Source organism: Bicyclus anynana, chromosome 20 (genome assembly GCF_947172395.1).
Source record: "Bicyclus anynana chromosome 20, ilBicAnyn1.1, whole genome shotgun sequence".
Taxonomy (NCBI): domain Eukaryota; kingdom Metazoa; phylum Arthropoda; class Insecta; order Lepidoptera; family Nymphalidae; genus Bicyclus; species Bicyclus anynana.
In genome coordinates, this window is record NC_069102.1 from 12,678,180 (window position 1) to 12,693,097 (window position 14,918).

Consider the following 14,918-nt stretch of genomic DNA (forward strand, 5'->3'; position numbering starts at 1 on the left):
ATTCGTAAACGTCTACGTGTTTCCGGTCACAATTTTTGATTAATATTACTAATATAAGGTCATAGCGTCTCTTTCATAATAAAGGCGAATAAAGAATGAAATAAAAAATACCCAGTGCTGTAGAACAATGAAAAAAAAAACGTGTGCGTCAAGTGATAACTTAAAGTAATTGCTTTAGTTAATTGAATTTACTTAATTATTGAATTTAATTTATTGTTGGAGAGGAGTGAACATTTTATCAACAGCAACATGGAAACTTTAAAAATAGTTTGTGGTTGTAAATCAGTCTGAAGTTTGTTCTGTCAAGTGTCAAACATGCCAACATCAACTGCAAAGTCCTTTTTAAGAAAGATGTCCCCCAGACACGGCGCTAATGTCTTAATGGAGACTTCTTTCATGAAAAGTTGAAAGTTGAAGTTACAACTTTACATATGAAGTTACAACTTCAAAATTGTATATATACTTTCAAGATCTGTTATATCTCTTGACATGCATATATTACACACTATAAATGCTTATGCATTATATATTTTTACCTCTAAAATATAATTTTAAACACAAAATAAAATTACATAATTATATAAAAGTCTTTTAACGAGTATATTTCTTTTTTTTAACCGGATCCGTCATGAGTAATCATTGAAACTTTAAGTTGAGGATCAATTTGAGTTGTCTTCTACCGTTCTCGTGGGGATGAAATATAACCTACGAATACTTTACTAGCTGATATTGTAGCTTTCGATTGGTATTGATAGTAGTTTCGGAGCAGACAAACTACAAACTAAACAAACAAAAAATGTTTCCTCTTTAAAATATTTGTAGATTATTGACGGTGCTTGTCCGTTTTCAGTTCGTTTAAAGTTAATTTCATGGTCACACTACAATAACGCGTGGCGCCAAATCACACAACATTGTATACATAGTACTATAGTAACTAAATATAATAATTATAATGAATTAATTCTAACCGCCGCTATCGGCAGAGTTTCCCAAAGGCCGCGATCTTGGGGACACGTCATTAATATATTGTTAGTTTACGTTAACCGTAAATACCTCTCGGTGGGTAATTACTTACGATTTACGAGTAATTCGTTATCTCATTCCTACAATGTCGTATATGTGAATAAGGATTCTTCATCATCATCACTCTATTTTTAAGACCTTGTAAGACATAGATCACCAACCAATCAAATCACACTTTTTTAAGAGTATTAAGAAAGAAATAAGAAAGAAAGAAAAGTATACATACGTAGGATGCACCATGCTTTACTGGAAGCGAGTCAGTATGCCACATTTACAACATATCTACATACGTAAGATGCACCATTCTTTTACTTAACCCGTACCAGTATACAACATGGTGCCGGGTACGTGTAGTGTCTGGTTTGCTACGTATTTTACGTATGCCGCTCCAGATTTTTTTTTCTGTGACGATCAAAATGTTTCCGTAACTTTTCAACTAGTCGGAAAGACTTGCGATGCTATAGGAGTAGGTACGGCAAATATCCAGCGGGGATGGAACGTATGATCTCTCAGTGTTACACAAGCTACCTGGATAACGTCAGATATCGAGGACCTCGTCTTCGCTGGCCAAATCGAGGTCCCCGATATCTGATGTCACCCGGACGTGGGTTTTTTTCAACTCTGGATGTCGGGGGCGCCGGGACTGAAGTTTTTAGATATAACTATGAGTATGAGAGTCATGATTATCATTTATCTATATTATAAAGAGGTAAAGTGTGTGGAATAGGGGGTAATCTCTGAATCTACTGAACCGATTTTTGAAATTATTCTACCACTAGAAAGCCACGTTATCTGTTAGTGTCAAATGATATAATTACCGCCGTATTCCCACCGAAACGGGAATTACGTTACTAAACCGTGGGGTCACAGTAAATTTGATTTGATTAGACAGCAACATTTTAATGTTCCCGACAGGATATTCTAACTTCCCAACTCCTAAAAATTTAACTGAAAATTTCTTTAAGTAAAACTCAGTATAGCCGCGACCCAGGACTCGAATCTAGGTTCTTATGGTCCGGAGACACAGGCTTACTACTGGACCAACGGGGCATACTTTATGAGTCTCAGACCAATTATAATGGTCTGAGATAAGAGTAGATAAAAATATAATTCTATGAAAGTTAGATATACAATATACCTCCGTGGCGCAGTGGTATGCGCGGTGGATTTACAAGACGGGGGTCCTGGGTTCGGCCGTGGCTAGTTACCACCATACCGGCAAAGACGTACCGCCAAGCGATTTAGCGTTCCGGTACGATGCCGTGTAGAAACCGAAAGGGGTGTGGATTTTCCTCCTCCTAACAAGTTAGCCCGCTTCCATCTGAGACTGCATCATCACTTACCATCAGGTGAGATTGTAGTCAAGGGCTAACTTGTAAAGAATAAAAAAAAAAGATCTAAGAACATGGGAAATACCCACAAAAGTACGAAAGATAAGTTTCCGAGGTGACTTCAATCACAATTATTCATCAATTCACTAAAAGTTGTCAATGACAAAACAATCATCATTCGAGTTTTCCCTGTCTTTCCTGTACTTATTCATGGCACTAAGTAGGTATACTTAGGCATACAATATTAGGTATTTAGGTATAACCTGCCTACGTCATAACTATGACGTAACTATATTTGTTTTACTAATATTGATTTTTTCGAACTCTGACACTTTCCTTGGTGCATGGTTAGCTCTCTGCGGCTAAATCATGAGGGCCTAAGTTCGATTCCTGATTAGAATAACCGAATAATATTATTGACATAGCCTACTCCAAAACTCGATCCCAAGATGCAAAGAGCCTCAACAGCTCAACGGTAAAGCAGTCGGACTCATCATGGGTCATCAATGGGTGGTGGTTCGATCTCCGCGCTTTGGACTATTGTCGTACCCACTCCTAATACAGTCTTTCCCGACTAGTTGGAGGGGAATGAGAATATTGGTCATATTTAAAAGATATGACAAGTAATAATAAAAAAAAAACTTGGAAGTGCATTGGCTTGGAATCTATGTATATATTTTAATCATCGAAGACAATTTTACTGAAAAATTCTTAGAACAAAAGAAGGCTCAGTATTTTACAGCTCGACGTAAGACTCGAATCCAGGACTTTGTGATCCGAATAGTCTAACCGCTGAACCCTGCAGGACATAAACCTTTTGAAGGGAATTCCAAACATCACGATCTTGAGCCGCCTGCATCCAGCGAATCCCTGCGGCTCGCTTGATGTCGTTTTCTAATGCGGGGTTGCTATTCCAGCACCTTGGGGCCACAACGTCCATCGGCTCGCGAACTATGTGCCCCGCCCATTGCCACTTCAGCCTCGCTACTCGATTTTCAAGTCCTCCTCTTAACAAGTTAGCCCGCTTCCATCTTAGATTGCATCATCACTTACTAATGAGATTGTAAGGGCTAACTTGTAAAGAATAAAAAATATCCCAGTTCTCGAAATATGCACAGATGTAACCTTTGTCCTATACTTAGATAACTAACCACAATAGGTAAACCTATGATCTAATAAATAAATATGACATAAACAATAACGTACTTACTACGTCACAGTTATGACGTATTTACTTACTCCAAGAGTCACGTAGCAATGCGATGACTCAATTAGTTCTTTAGCTCTCATTCGCACAAGAGTTTTTTAACAGACGTTAAAAAAACGTTCAAATACAACATGTGCCATCTTAAGTATATGTTCAGAAGACAGCGTTTTTAAAATACGACGCTTTTTTATCGAGCAGTGTTGCATTTTCAATTTTGGGTGTTGGAAATAGCCCTAAATTTAATTTCATACTGTACGCTACGCCCGCCAATGCTAGGTTTTAAGGCATTGCTTTTCACTCTTACTTGCTTTTCACCTTTTATGAGGACTTAGGCTTCATTCGCACTAGAGTTTTTTTTAAAAGTTAAAAAAGCGTTCGTAGTATAAGTAGTATAAAAAGTATGAAGTTAAATGAAGGTCTATTTCCAACGCCCAAAATTTAGAATACAACACAATGCACTACTCGAAAAACACCTCGTGTTTTAAATACGCAATCGTGTGAACATATACATGGGCATGCATTTGTTGTATGTGACCGCTTTGTCCGTTAAAAAAACTCTCGTGCGAATGCGGTTTTACTATTTAACTATTTTTGTAGGTGATGTAAGTAATTAAAAATATTATTTTTGTACTTATGTGGTTGGGGTGATGCCAAGTTAATTGCATCCTCAAAGCATCCTGTAGGTGTGGGGCATTGATGATTTTAATTCCTTAAAGATGACGTTAAAGAATGTTATATAACACCTCTCTGGCGCAGTTGGTAGTGCTGCAACATCGACGTGGTCCTGGGTTCGATGCCTAACTCGGATAAGTTTCATATTTTTGGACTTATTATTGTCGGTAATGACGGACGGACTAATAAAGAATATTAAAGGTGATAAAGACAAAAATATTTTTTTTTCATGAATTTTGAGTAGGTTTTTATGCTATAAACACAATACATAAATTATTATAACTTATATTTCCTCTATTAATCTATACTTATAATAAATAAGAAATATATTTAAAAAGGAAACTGCAAGATATTAAAAATAACAAGATCGAGTGTAATGAACTAAAAGCCTGTGAATGTCAGACCATCCTCATGTAAAAAAACTTAAAATTTATCATTTTATACTTCTACGAGTACCTTAGGCAGCTATAGAGTTTGGGCCTGGTGGACTTTCATGATAGTCTTCAAGGGTTCACTTGCGATCTTCAAAATAGGTATAAAACGTATTTTTTTTGCTATTATCAAACCATATTCAGCTAACTGCTGAGCTATACTGTGTTTTTTTATTATTTTCTTTAAAGGTAATTTTTTTTTTAAGTTTCAAAAAGTATTAATAGATAAAAAAATAAATAAAAGCAAGAGCTGAATATCTTTAAATTTTCATACATTGAAGAAGGTCTGACTTATATAGGCTTTCGTTCTATAATGAGTGGTTCAGATTACTGTTGCAATTAGCAATAAAATTTGACACATAATTACCTAGCTCAGTACCTAGGTACGCGTAAATAAATCATGACACGGATAAGAAACTGGTCTCAGAATACTTAAGGCTACGCTATCCATATATTTCTCCACAACCAGATGATTTTTACAAACATTTTATGTACGATAGATATTATTCTACCATAAATGGCTACACGGCGTACAATACATCAGTAGTCATTTTACAATATATGTACTTCTTTGATCACCACCAGTAAGATTTAATGCCAATTAAAAATGCAAAAGTAAGTCTTATCTATTCATGTATATACCGCTAAACCGATTTTTATGAATTTTGGAATTGTGGTCAATTGGAGCAGAAAATAGGCTGTTTTTCATTAAATTTTCATTTGGTTTTCATTTTTAATATCAATTGTAACGATCTACAGGACGAAAATGAGCGATATTTTACGATCCGCCGCTTTCGATCGACAATAACAAATTACTATAGTAACTAATTTTAAAATTTACAATAACCAACTACTGTAGTATCTATATAGTAAAAATTTTGATAAGTATTTTAGGTATTAGTTTTAATTTTAATTTATTTTAATTTTGTACTATTTAAGTATTATCTTCATTAATAAAACTCTCCTGTCAACAATTTTGGCTTCACGAAATAATATTATGTCGTGGCGCGCATTCTAAACCTATAGGTTGTGGATGCAGCATGTAATGCTAGTAGCTACATTATCCGGCCAGCGTAATCTTAATGAAACCTACTTTTTATTTTGACCCCATATTATCTGTTTGCACAGGATATCATCCATCAGCGGCTGTGACATGAAAAGACGGGCGAAAAAATACGTTTACGAGAATTTTAACGGGCATTTTTATTTTCTATTTTATGAAACATTTTCCTGGAACATTAGCTCATTAAGAGACAATTTCTTATTAGAAAGAAATATTTTACGTTGGCAACCTCTAAAAAATTTCAACATTATTAAAACTAGGGGATTAATTTAGTTTTTCACAAATCCCGCGGGAACCGATTTTTCTGGGATGAAAAGTAGCCTATGTGTTAATCCAGAGTAAAATCTATTTCCATTACAAATTTCAGCCAAATCGCTTCAGTAGCCGCAGCGTAAAAGAGGAACAAACATACTTACACACTTACACACAAACTTTCGCCTTTATAATATTAGTATTATAGGATTAGTTATGTAAACGGCAATTTACCAACGTTGGTCTTCTCTTGGTCCAATATATAGGTAGTTGGCAGTGGCATGCGTTTCATACATGCATTAAAGCGCTGCATACCCTTAAATTTTTTTTTTTCATTTTATTCCTTACAAGAAAGCCCTTGACTACAATATCACCTGATGGTAAGTGATGATCTAAGATTGGAAGTGGGCTAACTTGTTAGGTGGATGAAATCCACACCCCTTTTGGTTTCGACCGATCCCTTTCGATCGTACCGGAACGCTAAATCTCTTGGCAGTATTTGTGGGTAGGGTGGTAACTAGCCACGGCCGAAGCCTCCCACCAGCCAGACCTGGACCAATTAGGAAAACCTCTCCTCACCTCATCTAACCTCACCTCGGCTAGCAGGGGATCAAACCCAGGACTTACGTCATGTAAATCCACCGCGCATACAAAACATACGCGCGCGTAAAAATATGGTTTTCTTAATGCCTAAGATATGCAGAATTTTCCCGTTTGGTTAATTTGTTTTACTAGTGCACACCCTGATCGACAACCATATGAACGCCACTGGTATTTGGTAGGCAATATACATTGTAATCATGACTCAAAATCTATCTAATACTAACACAATTCTTGGCATAGTTTCAAAATTTGCTATAGATCGCCTAGGAATAGTTCTGACGGGGAATTTTGATGTGATACCTACTTTTAGATTCCAGATTCAAAATTGAAAGTTTTATGAGGTTGAAAAAGCTTTGAATAATAATTTTTATATTGAAAGCTGTTTAAAATAATAACACATTAGTAAGTCTTAATAAATCATCGGTTAAAGGGCCGGAGTCGTTAGTAGGTTTGATTCCCGCTCGCTATTATCGTACCACTCACTCTTAAGTGCAAGTGCCTAGGGCCTGTAAGTGCGGCATGTCGATTCTCTTTCTACAATAGAAAACGCTTCTAAATTAGAAATGTATGGGAATGACATTTGTTAATGTTATCGATAGGTCAGGACACAGGATCAAGTTGTCGATCGGATCTGTCATTTCTATGTACATTCTTTTTAGTTTACGAAGCGTTAGCGTTTGTAGAACGAGAATTGACGTACCATATGGCTACAGACCCTGTTTTCCGACTGATTGGAGAGGAATAGAAACATTGGCCAAATTCAAAAAATGTTTTATATTAAATTAGTGAACATTTATATGCGATTTGTGATATTGAAGTGTAATTAAAAACGCCAATGTGACTAATATTTAAAAAAAGTAATTAGCACGTTTCACCAGCGTAATTCCCGTTCCCGTGAGAATACAAGTATAGAAAGGGCCTATAACACTCAATAACGTAGCTTTTTAGACTTCAAAATCGGCTTAGTAGATCCAGAGATTACTTTCCTCACAAACTTTAGGTGTCTCTTTACCATGTTAGAATGTTTCTTTGTGATATTTGTGGTTGTCCGTTTAATTTACCTTTTATGTTTTGTATTTTTTTAATAAATAAATAAAATAAAATAAAATAAATGTACTAACATTTATGATGTTGATTTTCCACGTGTAATACCTATAGAAGTATTATGATATGGATTTATAAAACTTAAATTTATATCTCAGTCATAAAAATAGTTTGTATTATAATTAATAACACAGCTATTAGATTCCCATAAAACTCTCATAAACAAGTTGACCTCGCAAAACTATGGTTTCTTAGAATCAGCAAAATAATTGTTTATTGTACCTTGCTACCACAGAACCACAGAAATCATAATAAACAAAACAATTTTTTGATTTACCGCCCAAAAATCGTTCGTACTCGACTAAAATACTGAAGTAGTCCGAACTAGGCATCAGTAATATTTTGTGTTTTGTGTTAGGTCCGCGTTCTTTATCGCCTTATGTGTCCACTGCTGGACCTAGGCCTTCTGTGATTTATGGACTTCCGAATTTTAGGGAGGTTCTCAAGTCGACCCGTATTGCTTTAACATTAACCGATTTTGAAAATACTTTTTTCATTTAACAGAGCTTGCACTTCCAGATTGGTCGTATAGAATTTTTCGCTGCAATTTGGGTTTTAAATCGAAATAACTGAAATAAGTACATGTCATTCAAGTAGGTAAATGAAATTGCGCATTTTTGCATTCTTGGGTTTGGTGTATCATTAAAATAATCCAAAGTTTCATCATTCTGATGTTAAAGCTGTAAAGATAGTGGATATGACCTCTGCCTTCTATTCGGAGGGCGTAGGTTCGAATCCGGCCCAGGGCATACACCTCCAACTTTTCAGTTGTGTGCATTTTAAGAAATTAAATATCACGTGTCTCAAATGGTGAAAAAAAAAAACATCGTGAGGAAACCTGCTAATCCGCATTGGGCCAGTGTGATGGACTATTGGCCCAACCCCTCTCATTCTGTGAGGAGACTCGTGCTCAACAGCGAGCCAAATATGGGTTTGTTGATGATGATGATGACAAAGTTGTTAGGTAAGAGAGGAACTTCGTAATACATATTCCAATTCATACCTTTTTCTTACCTTTTATTTTCTTTGCCATAGTCGGGTCACACTATATTTTTTGTTTCTTTTATGTATAAAAATTATTTAAATTCGTCAAGCAATGTGCCAATTAAGTTTCTTTCGCCTTTGTATAATTTTATTTTGCTTGTGATAAAGATTTATAGCTGAGACGAATTGTTAAAGACGGGTTCCGTATAAAATGGTTTTCCGTTCATTGACCTGAGCTGGGAAGCTCAGGGGTGCGATTCCGCTATTTTACACTCGATGACGAATTTATCACCTAAAACACATTTTATTCGAATTAAAACATCTTAGAGATGTTGCCATGGAAACGACCGATATCACAACGCTGTAACTTTACAGAATGCAGGTGCTGATCGAGTTTAGTAATAGGCTTCGGTCATGGCTAGTTACAACACTCAAAAGTCGTCAAAGACGTACCGCAGTGCGATATAGAGTTTCGGTATGGTGCAGTGGCGTGCACAATATGTTTAACACATAAATAATAATAAAAGTTTTAAGCACATACATAATCGTATATAGTACGTAACATACGTACAAACTGCACAAAATGAATAACTCTTTGTCCAACACAGGTTCGTAATGAAGTATTTGACAGTGTATTTTCGCATCAATGAGTTGCAAGCCTAAGCCTTGTCAATAAAATAGGCAGACGATGGTGATGACACGTAGGTTTTATATAAATTATACGGAACCCTAAAACTTAAGTAACTACCAATGTTCGATAATCTCGACGAACAGGTTTGAGAGTCGAGTTTTAAAGATGGCCGCGCAATTTCGGCCATTGCTAGCTTGTACGTTCTGGGCACAGGCATCCGAGAATATTCATTTTATTACTCTGTATCCAGTTCGGTATGAATTCATTTGGTAAATTGAGTTGAGAATAATTTTTGTGTCTGTTTGTATATTTGTTCTGGCTGACGAAATGGGACCGATGCAGCGTAAGGCATTGGGCGAGCAAAGAAGCTCTGCTAGAGTAAAAACCAAGGGCTTGAAGAACGTAGGCAGATAGGCAGGTAAGTAGGTCTTTTTAAAAGGATTCGAGGGCATTGGCTGTGGTAGATTTTCCAACAGACTTAGTATGCTGAAGCCTAGAGCTACAGATTTTAGAGAGCGGCAAATATGGTCGAAAGAGTTTCGTTTTATATAAAGGTTTTCTTTATTTTTGTCTTGATTTAACAAAAATATCAATATTTTAGTCCTACTGTACTTACGGCAGAGTACTAAAATATTAAAAGTTGCAATTTTATTGACAGAAAAACAATAATTATTCATATTTTTGTGAACTGTTTTAACAGCCTACTGGCGGCAAAGTAAATCCGCCATAGACGTTGGGACTGATGGTTTGTGGGCTGGTTGACATAATCCTGACACCTGCAGGTGATCAGGATAAAAAACGTTGTGCAAAGGTTGATTGTGTTGCCAAAAGATTGTTGATTGTTGAAGATAACTCAAATGAAATATGAACGAAGCAAGAGCATACCTAAATTACCGTCTGGTCTAGACCATTACCGATGCAAACATGTTCATGTTGTGAGCCCATGTCATAACATTATAAGGACATCAGTTATGTAACGCTTGAGGGTTATTTTACATACTTATGATTGAATTGAATTGAATACATACGATTTTACGTAATTCTCATCATTATTAACAGCCAATGGATTTCCATTGCGATTTTACATGGATACCTACAATTTGCAAAAAAAATTAACTGCCTCTGTAGTAGTGGTTAGTCTATGTGGCTTCGGAATACCAGAACCTGTGTTCAATCAGTATTTTTTTTTTTATTCTTTACAAGTTAGCCCTTGACTACAATCTCACCTGATAGTAAGTGATGATGCAATTAAAGATGGAAGCGGGCCAACTTGTTCGGAGTAGGATGAAACCCACACTCCTTCCGGTTTCTACATCATCGTACCGGAACGCGAAATCGCTTGGCGGTACGTCTTTGTCGGTAGGGTGGTAACTAGCCACGGCTGAAGCCTCCAACCAGCCAGACCTGGACCAATTAAGAAAACCTCAATCGGCCCAGCCGGGGATCGAACCCAGGACCTCATTCTTGTAAATCCACCGCGCATACCACTGCGCCACGGAGGCCGTCAGTGGGAAAGTTTGTGTGCGTGTATGTTTGTTCCTCCATTCGCTTCAGCTACTGAAGCGATTCGGCTGAAATTTGGAATGAAAATAGATTTTACTCTGGTTTAACACATAGGGTACTTTTCATCCCGGAAAAACCCATAGTTCCTGCGAAATTTGTGACAAACTGAATTTCTTGTGGACGAAGTCGGGAGCGTCTGCTAGTTTAAAAAGAAACTAACCTATATGTGGCCTATATGTTGTTCCATGACTTCCTCTATTTTTTAGAGAAAGTCCCATTAAATGTTTGTCCTCCTTTGCGCTTCGGTTACTGAAGAGATTTAGCTGAAATTTGGAATGAAAATTGATTTTACTCTGGATTAACGCATAGGGTACTTTTCATCTCGGAAAAGCCCATATTTTTGCGGGACTGTAAAATTTTTGGAAATACTGCGGGATTTGTGAAAAAATTGAATTTCAAGTGGACGAAGTCGGGAGCATCACCTATATCTTGCTCTTTGACTTCCTCTATCTTCTAGAATAGGTCCCGTTAAAATCGGTTCAGCCGTTCCAAAGACAAATACACAGATGACGTGAATGACATACAGACAAAAATTTTAAACAAGCTTGATTATGTGTTGGTGTCTTGTAAATAATTTTGATCACGTGATAAATCGAAGTCATTTTGAAATTACAAACTGACACTTAAATTTTATTGATATGTATTGATATTTTTCTTTATTTATATACGGTACCTTACTTGTGTATTGATATATTTAGTTGGGTTAAACTAATGATGTAAAAATGATTAATACGGTGCGATGACTTCAAGTGGCCACACACGGATGTCACGTATGCTAGAATACATGGAGGTAGCGGGTTCGAGGCGTGACTAAGTTGATTTATGCGCATTACTAATGCGAGTTTAGGTTTTGTTGAACTTGGTTCATATGCACTGGTGTGCACTGAAGACTTGTATTATTGGACTTTGACTTTATGTGTAAAGACCAGAGGGCCCAGTGGCAGTTTGATACAGTGACTATCGCGTTAACGTAAACGCGAATTTCTAAGGAATTAAATCAGCGCCATCTAATGGCACTACTGCACAACTGTTTCAATTCCATATAAATTCGCGTTTACGTTCACGCGATAGTAACGGTATAAAAATATTGAAAACTTCCACTAGGCACACGTATTTAGAACCTCAATAGCTTAACGGTAAAACGGTCAGACTCATCACGGAGAGGTGGTGGTTCGATCCCCGTGTTGGTACTATTGTCGTACTCACTTCTAATACAGTCTTTCCCGACTAGTTGGAAGGGAATGGGAATATACCAGCTAGACCTGGACCAATTAAGAAAACCTTAATCGGCCCAGCTAGGGTATGTTCCACAATCACTCGAAAACGCCTTGGCCGATATTCCCCAGGTGGTAAAATGGTCATCAAGTGTGTATGATAGTATGACGGGGATCGAACTTTAGACTCATCGTATTGTAGCCTTTAACCGTGAAGCTATTAGGGTACCTAAATGACTATAAATTGCACATAATAATAACATCACTTGTATTTCATACTCGTGACTTAAATTACAGATCATAAGTTTAAGTTAAAGTTTCCACATGAAGTGTTTCTGACAATAACAAAATATGATAAATGGGATAATTGTATGAGGAAAACCATAGCCGCTCCAGAAATGGGGTCAAATTGCGTAAAATATTAACAAATTGACCAGTTTTTTAATAATAATTCTTGGTGGATTGGAATAAGGTGGATTTCTGATTGGTGAATGCATTTTTAACTTTAATGTAGGCACGGATTACTTTAATAGTTAATTCGTGGGTGTAGGTATATGACGTATATCCTGTTTACTTAACTATCATAGTTAAGTAGATACCTATATAAATAATTTGGGTCCGATCAAATAACGTGTCATAAAATATCAATCGATACTAAGCAGTCTTGACAGACAGACGAACAACTTAAGTGATCTGGGGTTATTAGGGTTCCAAACATACCGGAATAAGGAATAAAAAACGTTTACTCTCAAATTATCCTACACACTGAAGTGTCTAGTGATAGCCCAGTGAATATGACCTCTGCCGCCGATTCCGGGGGGTGTGGGTTCGAATCCTGTCCGGGGCCAGCACCAAACAACATTTCAGTATCACAGCTTGATGTAAGTGTTTAGGTATGTTTATTTCTCCTTTGCGCTGCGGTTACTGAAGCGATTAGGCTGAAATTTGGAATGAAAATACTTAGATATTTTTCTGGATTAACATACAGGCTATTTTTAATTCCAGAATGATCCATAGTTCCCGCGGGATTTGTGGAAAACTGAACTTAATGCGCTCGAAGTCACGGGCGACCGCTAGTAATTAATAAAGACCGAATTAGTGAATAAGCCAGATGAGCAAGGCAAGGCCAAAACTAAAGAAGTCAAAGCATCAAACGTCACAGTCATATTTGGCACAACCTTAAAAAAGGTACCTCAGCATTTTGCTGCATGAACCAATCAAATGACCATACAGCGCTGATTCGATTTTTTTATTCTCTATAAGTTAACCCTTGACTACAATTTCACCTGATGGTAAGAGATAATGCTATTTTAGATGGAAGCGGGCTAACTTGTTAGGAATAAGATGAAAATATACACCCCTTTCGGTTTCTACACGACATCGTACCGGAACGATAAATGACTCGGCGGTACGTCTTTGCCGATAGGGTGGTAACTAGCCAAAAAGCCAACCAACTAAGAAACCTCAATCGGCGCAGCCGGGGATAGAAACCAGGACCCGTGTCTTGTAGCTGCATGCGTTTGTTTTAATACCTACCAAAAATATTTTAGATTTAGATCACTTCGTTTCTTTAACTTTAGATACTGCGATGTTTTTCTAGATAAACGAAAGTGAATAAAGCTATCCTTATACAGCATTGATGCAACGCGCAAAAAGCGGCTACCATGTGTCACTTTCCCAGAAGTACCGACGCCTGACTCATGTTGTACGCATGTTTTTATCCCATGATTTGTGTCAAGGATGCTGTTACAGTCTCACCATTAACAAGTATTTACAAATCATTAATGAACAGGATAAATGGAATTCTTGTAGTTTTTATGAGGAACCTTTTTCCTCATATAAAGGAGGGATTGTCAAAGTTTGATTGGGGGACAATAATAGGTACTTTACATAACAATTCAACTTTCAACAAGTTTCAAGCAACAATTTGAACAATTCAACAACAACATGTTCGTACCTCTATTACCCCCTATTCACTAATTTAGCCTTAAATAACAACTTTTTTTTTTATTGTATACAAGTTAGCCCTTGACTACAATCTCACCTGATGGAAAGTGATGATGCAGTCTAAGATGGAAACGGGCTAACTTGTTAGGAGGAGGATGAAAATCCACACCCCTTTCGGTTTCTACACGGCATCGTACCGGAACGCTAAATCGCTTGGCCGTACGTCTTTGCCGGTAGGGTGGTAACTAGCCACGGCCGAAGCCTCCCACCAGACCTGGACAAATTAAGAAAATCTTAATCTGCTCAGCCGGGGATCGAACCCAGGACCTCCGTTTTGTAAATCCACCGCGCATACCACTGCGCCACGGAGGCCTTCAAAACCTATTAGAATAACGACGAAATATTGACAACCGTGATAGCCCAGTGGATATCACCTCTGCATTCGATTCAGAGGGCGTAGGTTCGAATTCGGTCCGCGGTAAACACCTCTAACTTTTCAGTTGTGTGCATTTTAAGAAATTAAACATCATGTATCTCAAACGGTGAAGTATTATGAGGAAACCTGCATACCTGAGAATTTTCTTAATTCTCTGCGTGTGTGAAATCTGCCAATCCGCATTTGGCCAGATGGTGATTATTGGCCTAACCCCTCTCACTCTGAGAGAGGCACTAATCTGTTGTTGATGATGATGATGATGATGATTATTAAAAATCAAATCAAAATAACTATAGGAAATTATTCAAAATATTTAATTATAATTTGTTATTGGCTTGACCTCAACTCGAACACATATCTACCAGAATGAGTCAGCTATGAGGACTATGCCTTAGCAAGTATAGATGTAAATCTTTAAGCATTTACCTAATATCGTAATGACATGCTAACCGCCCAT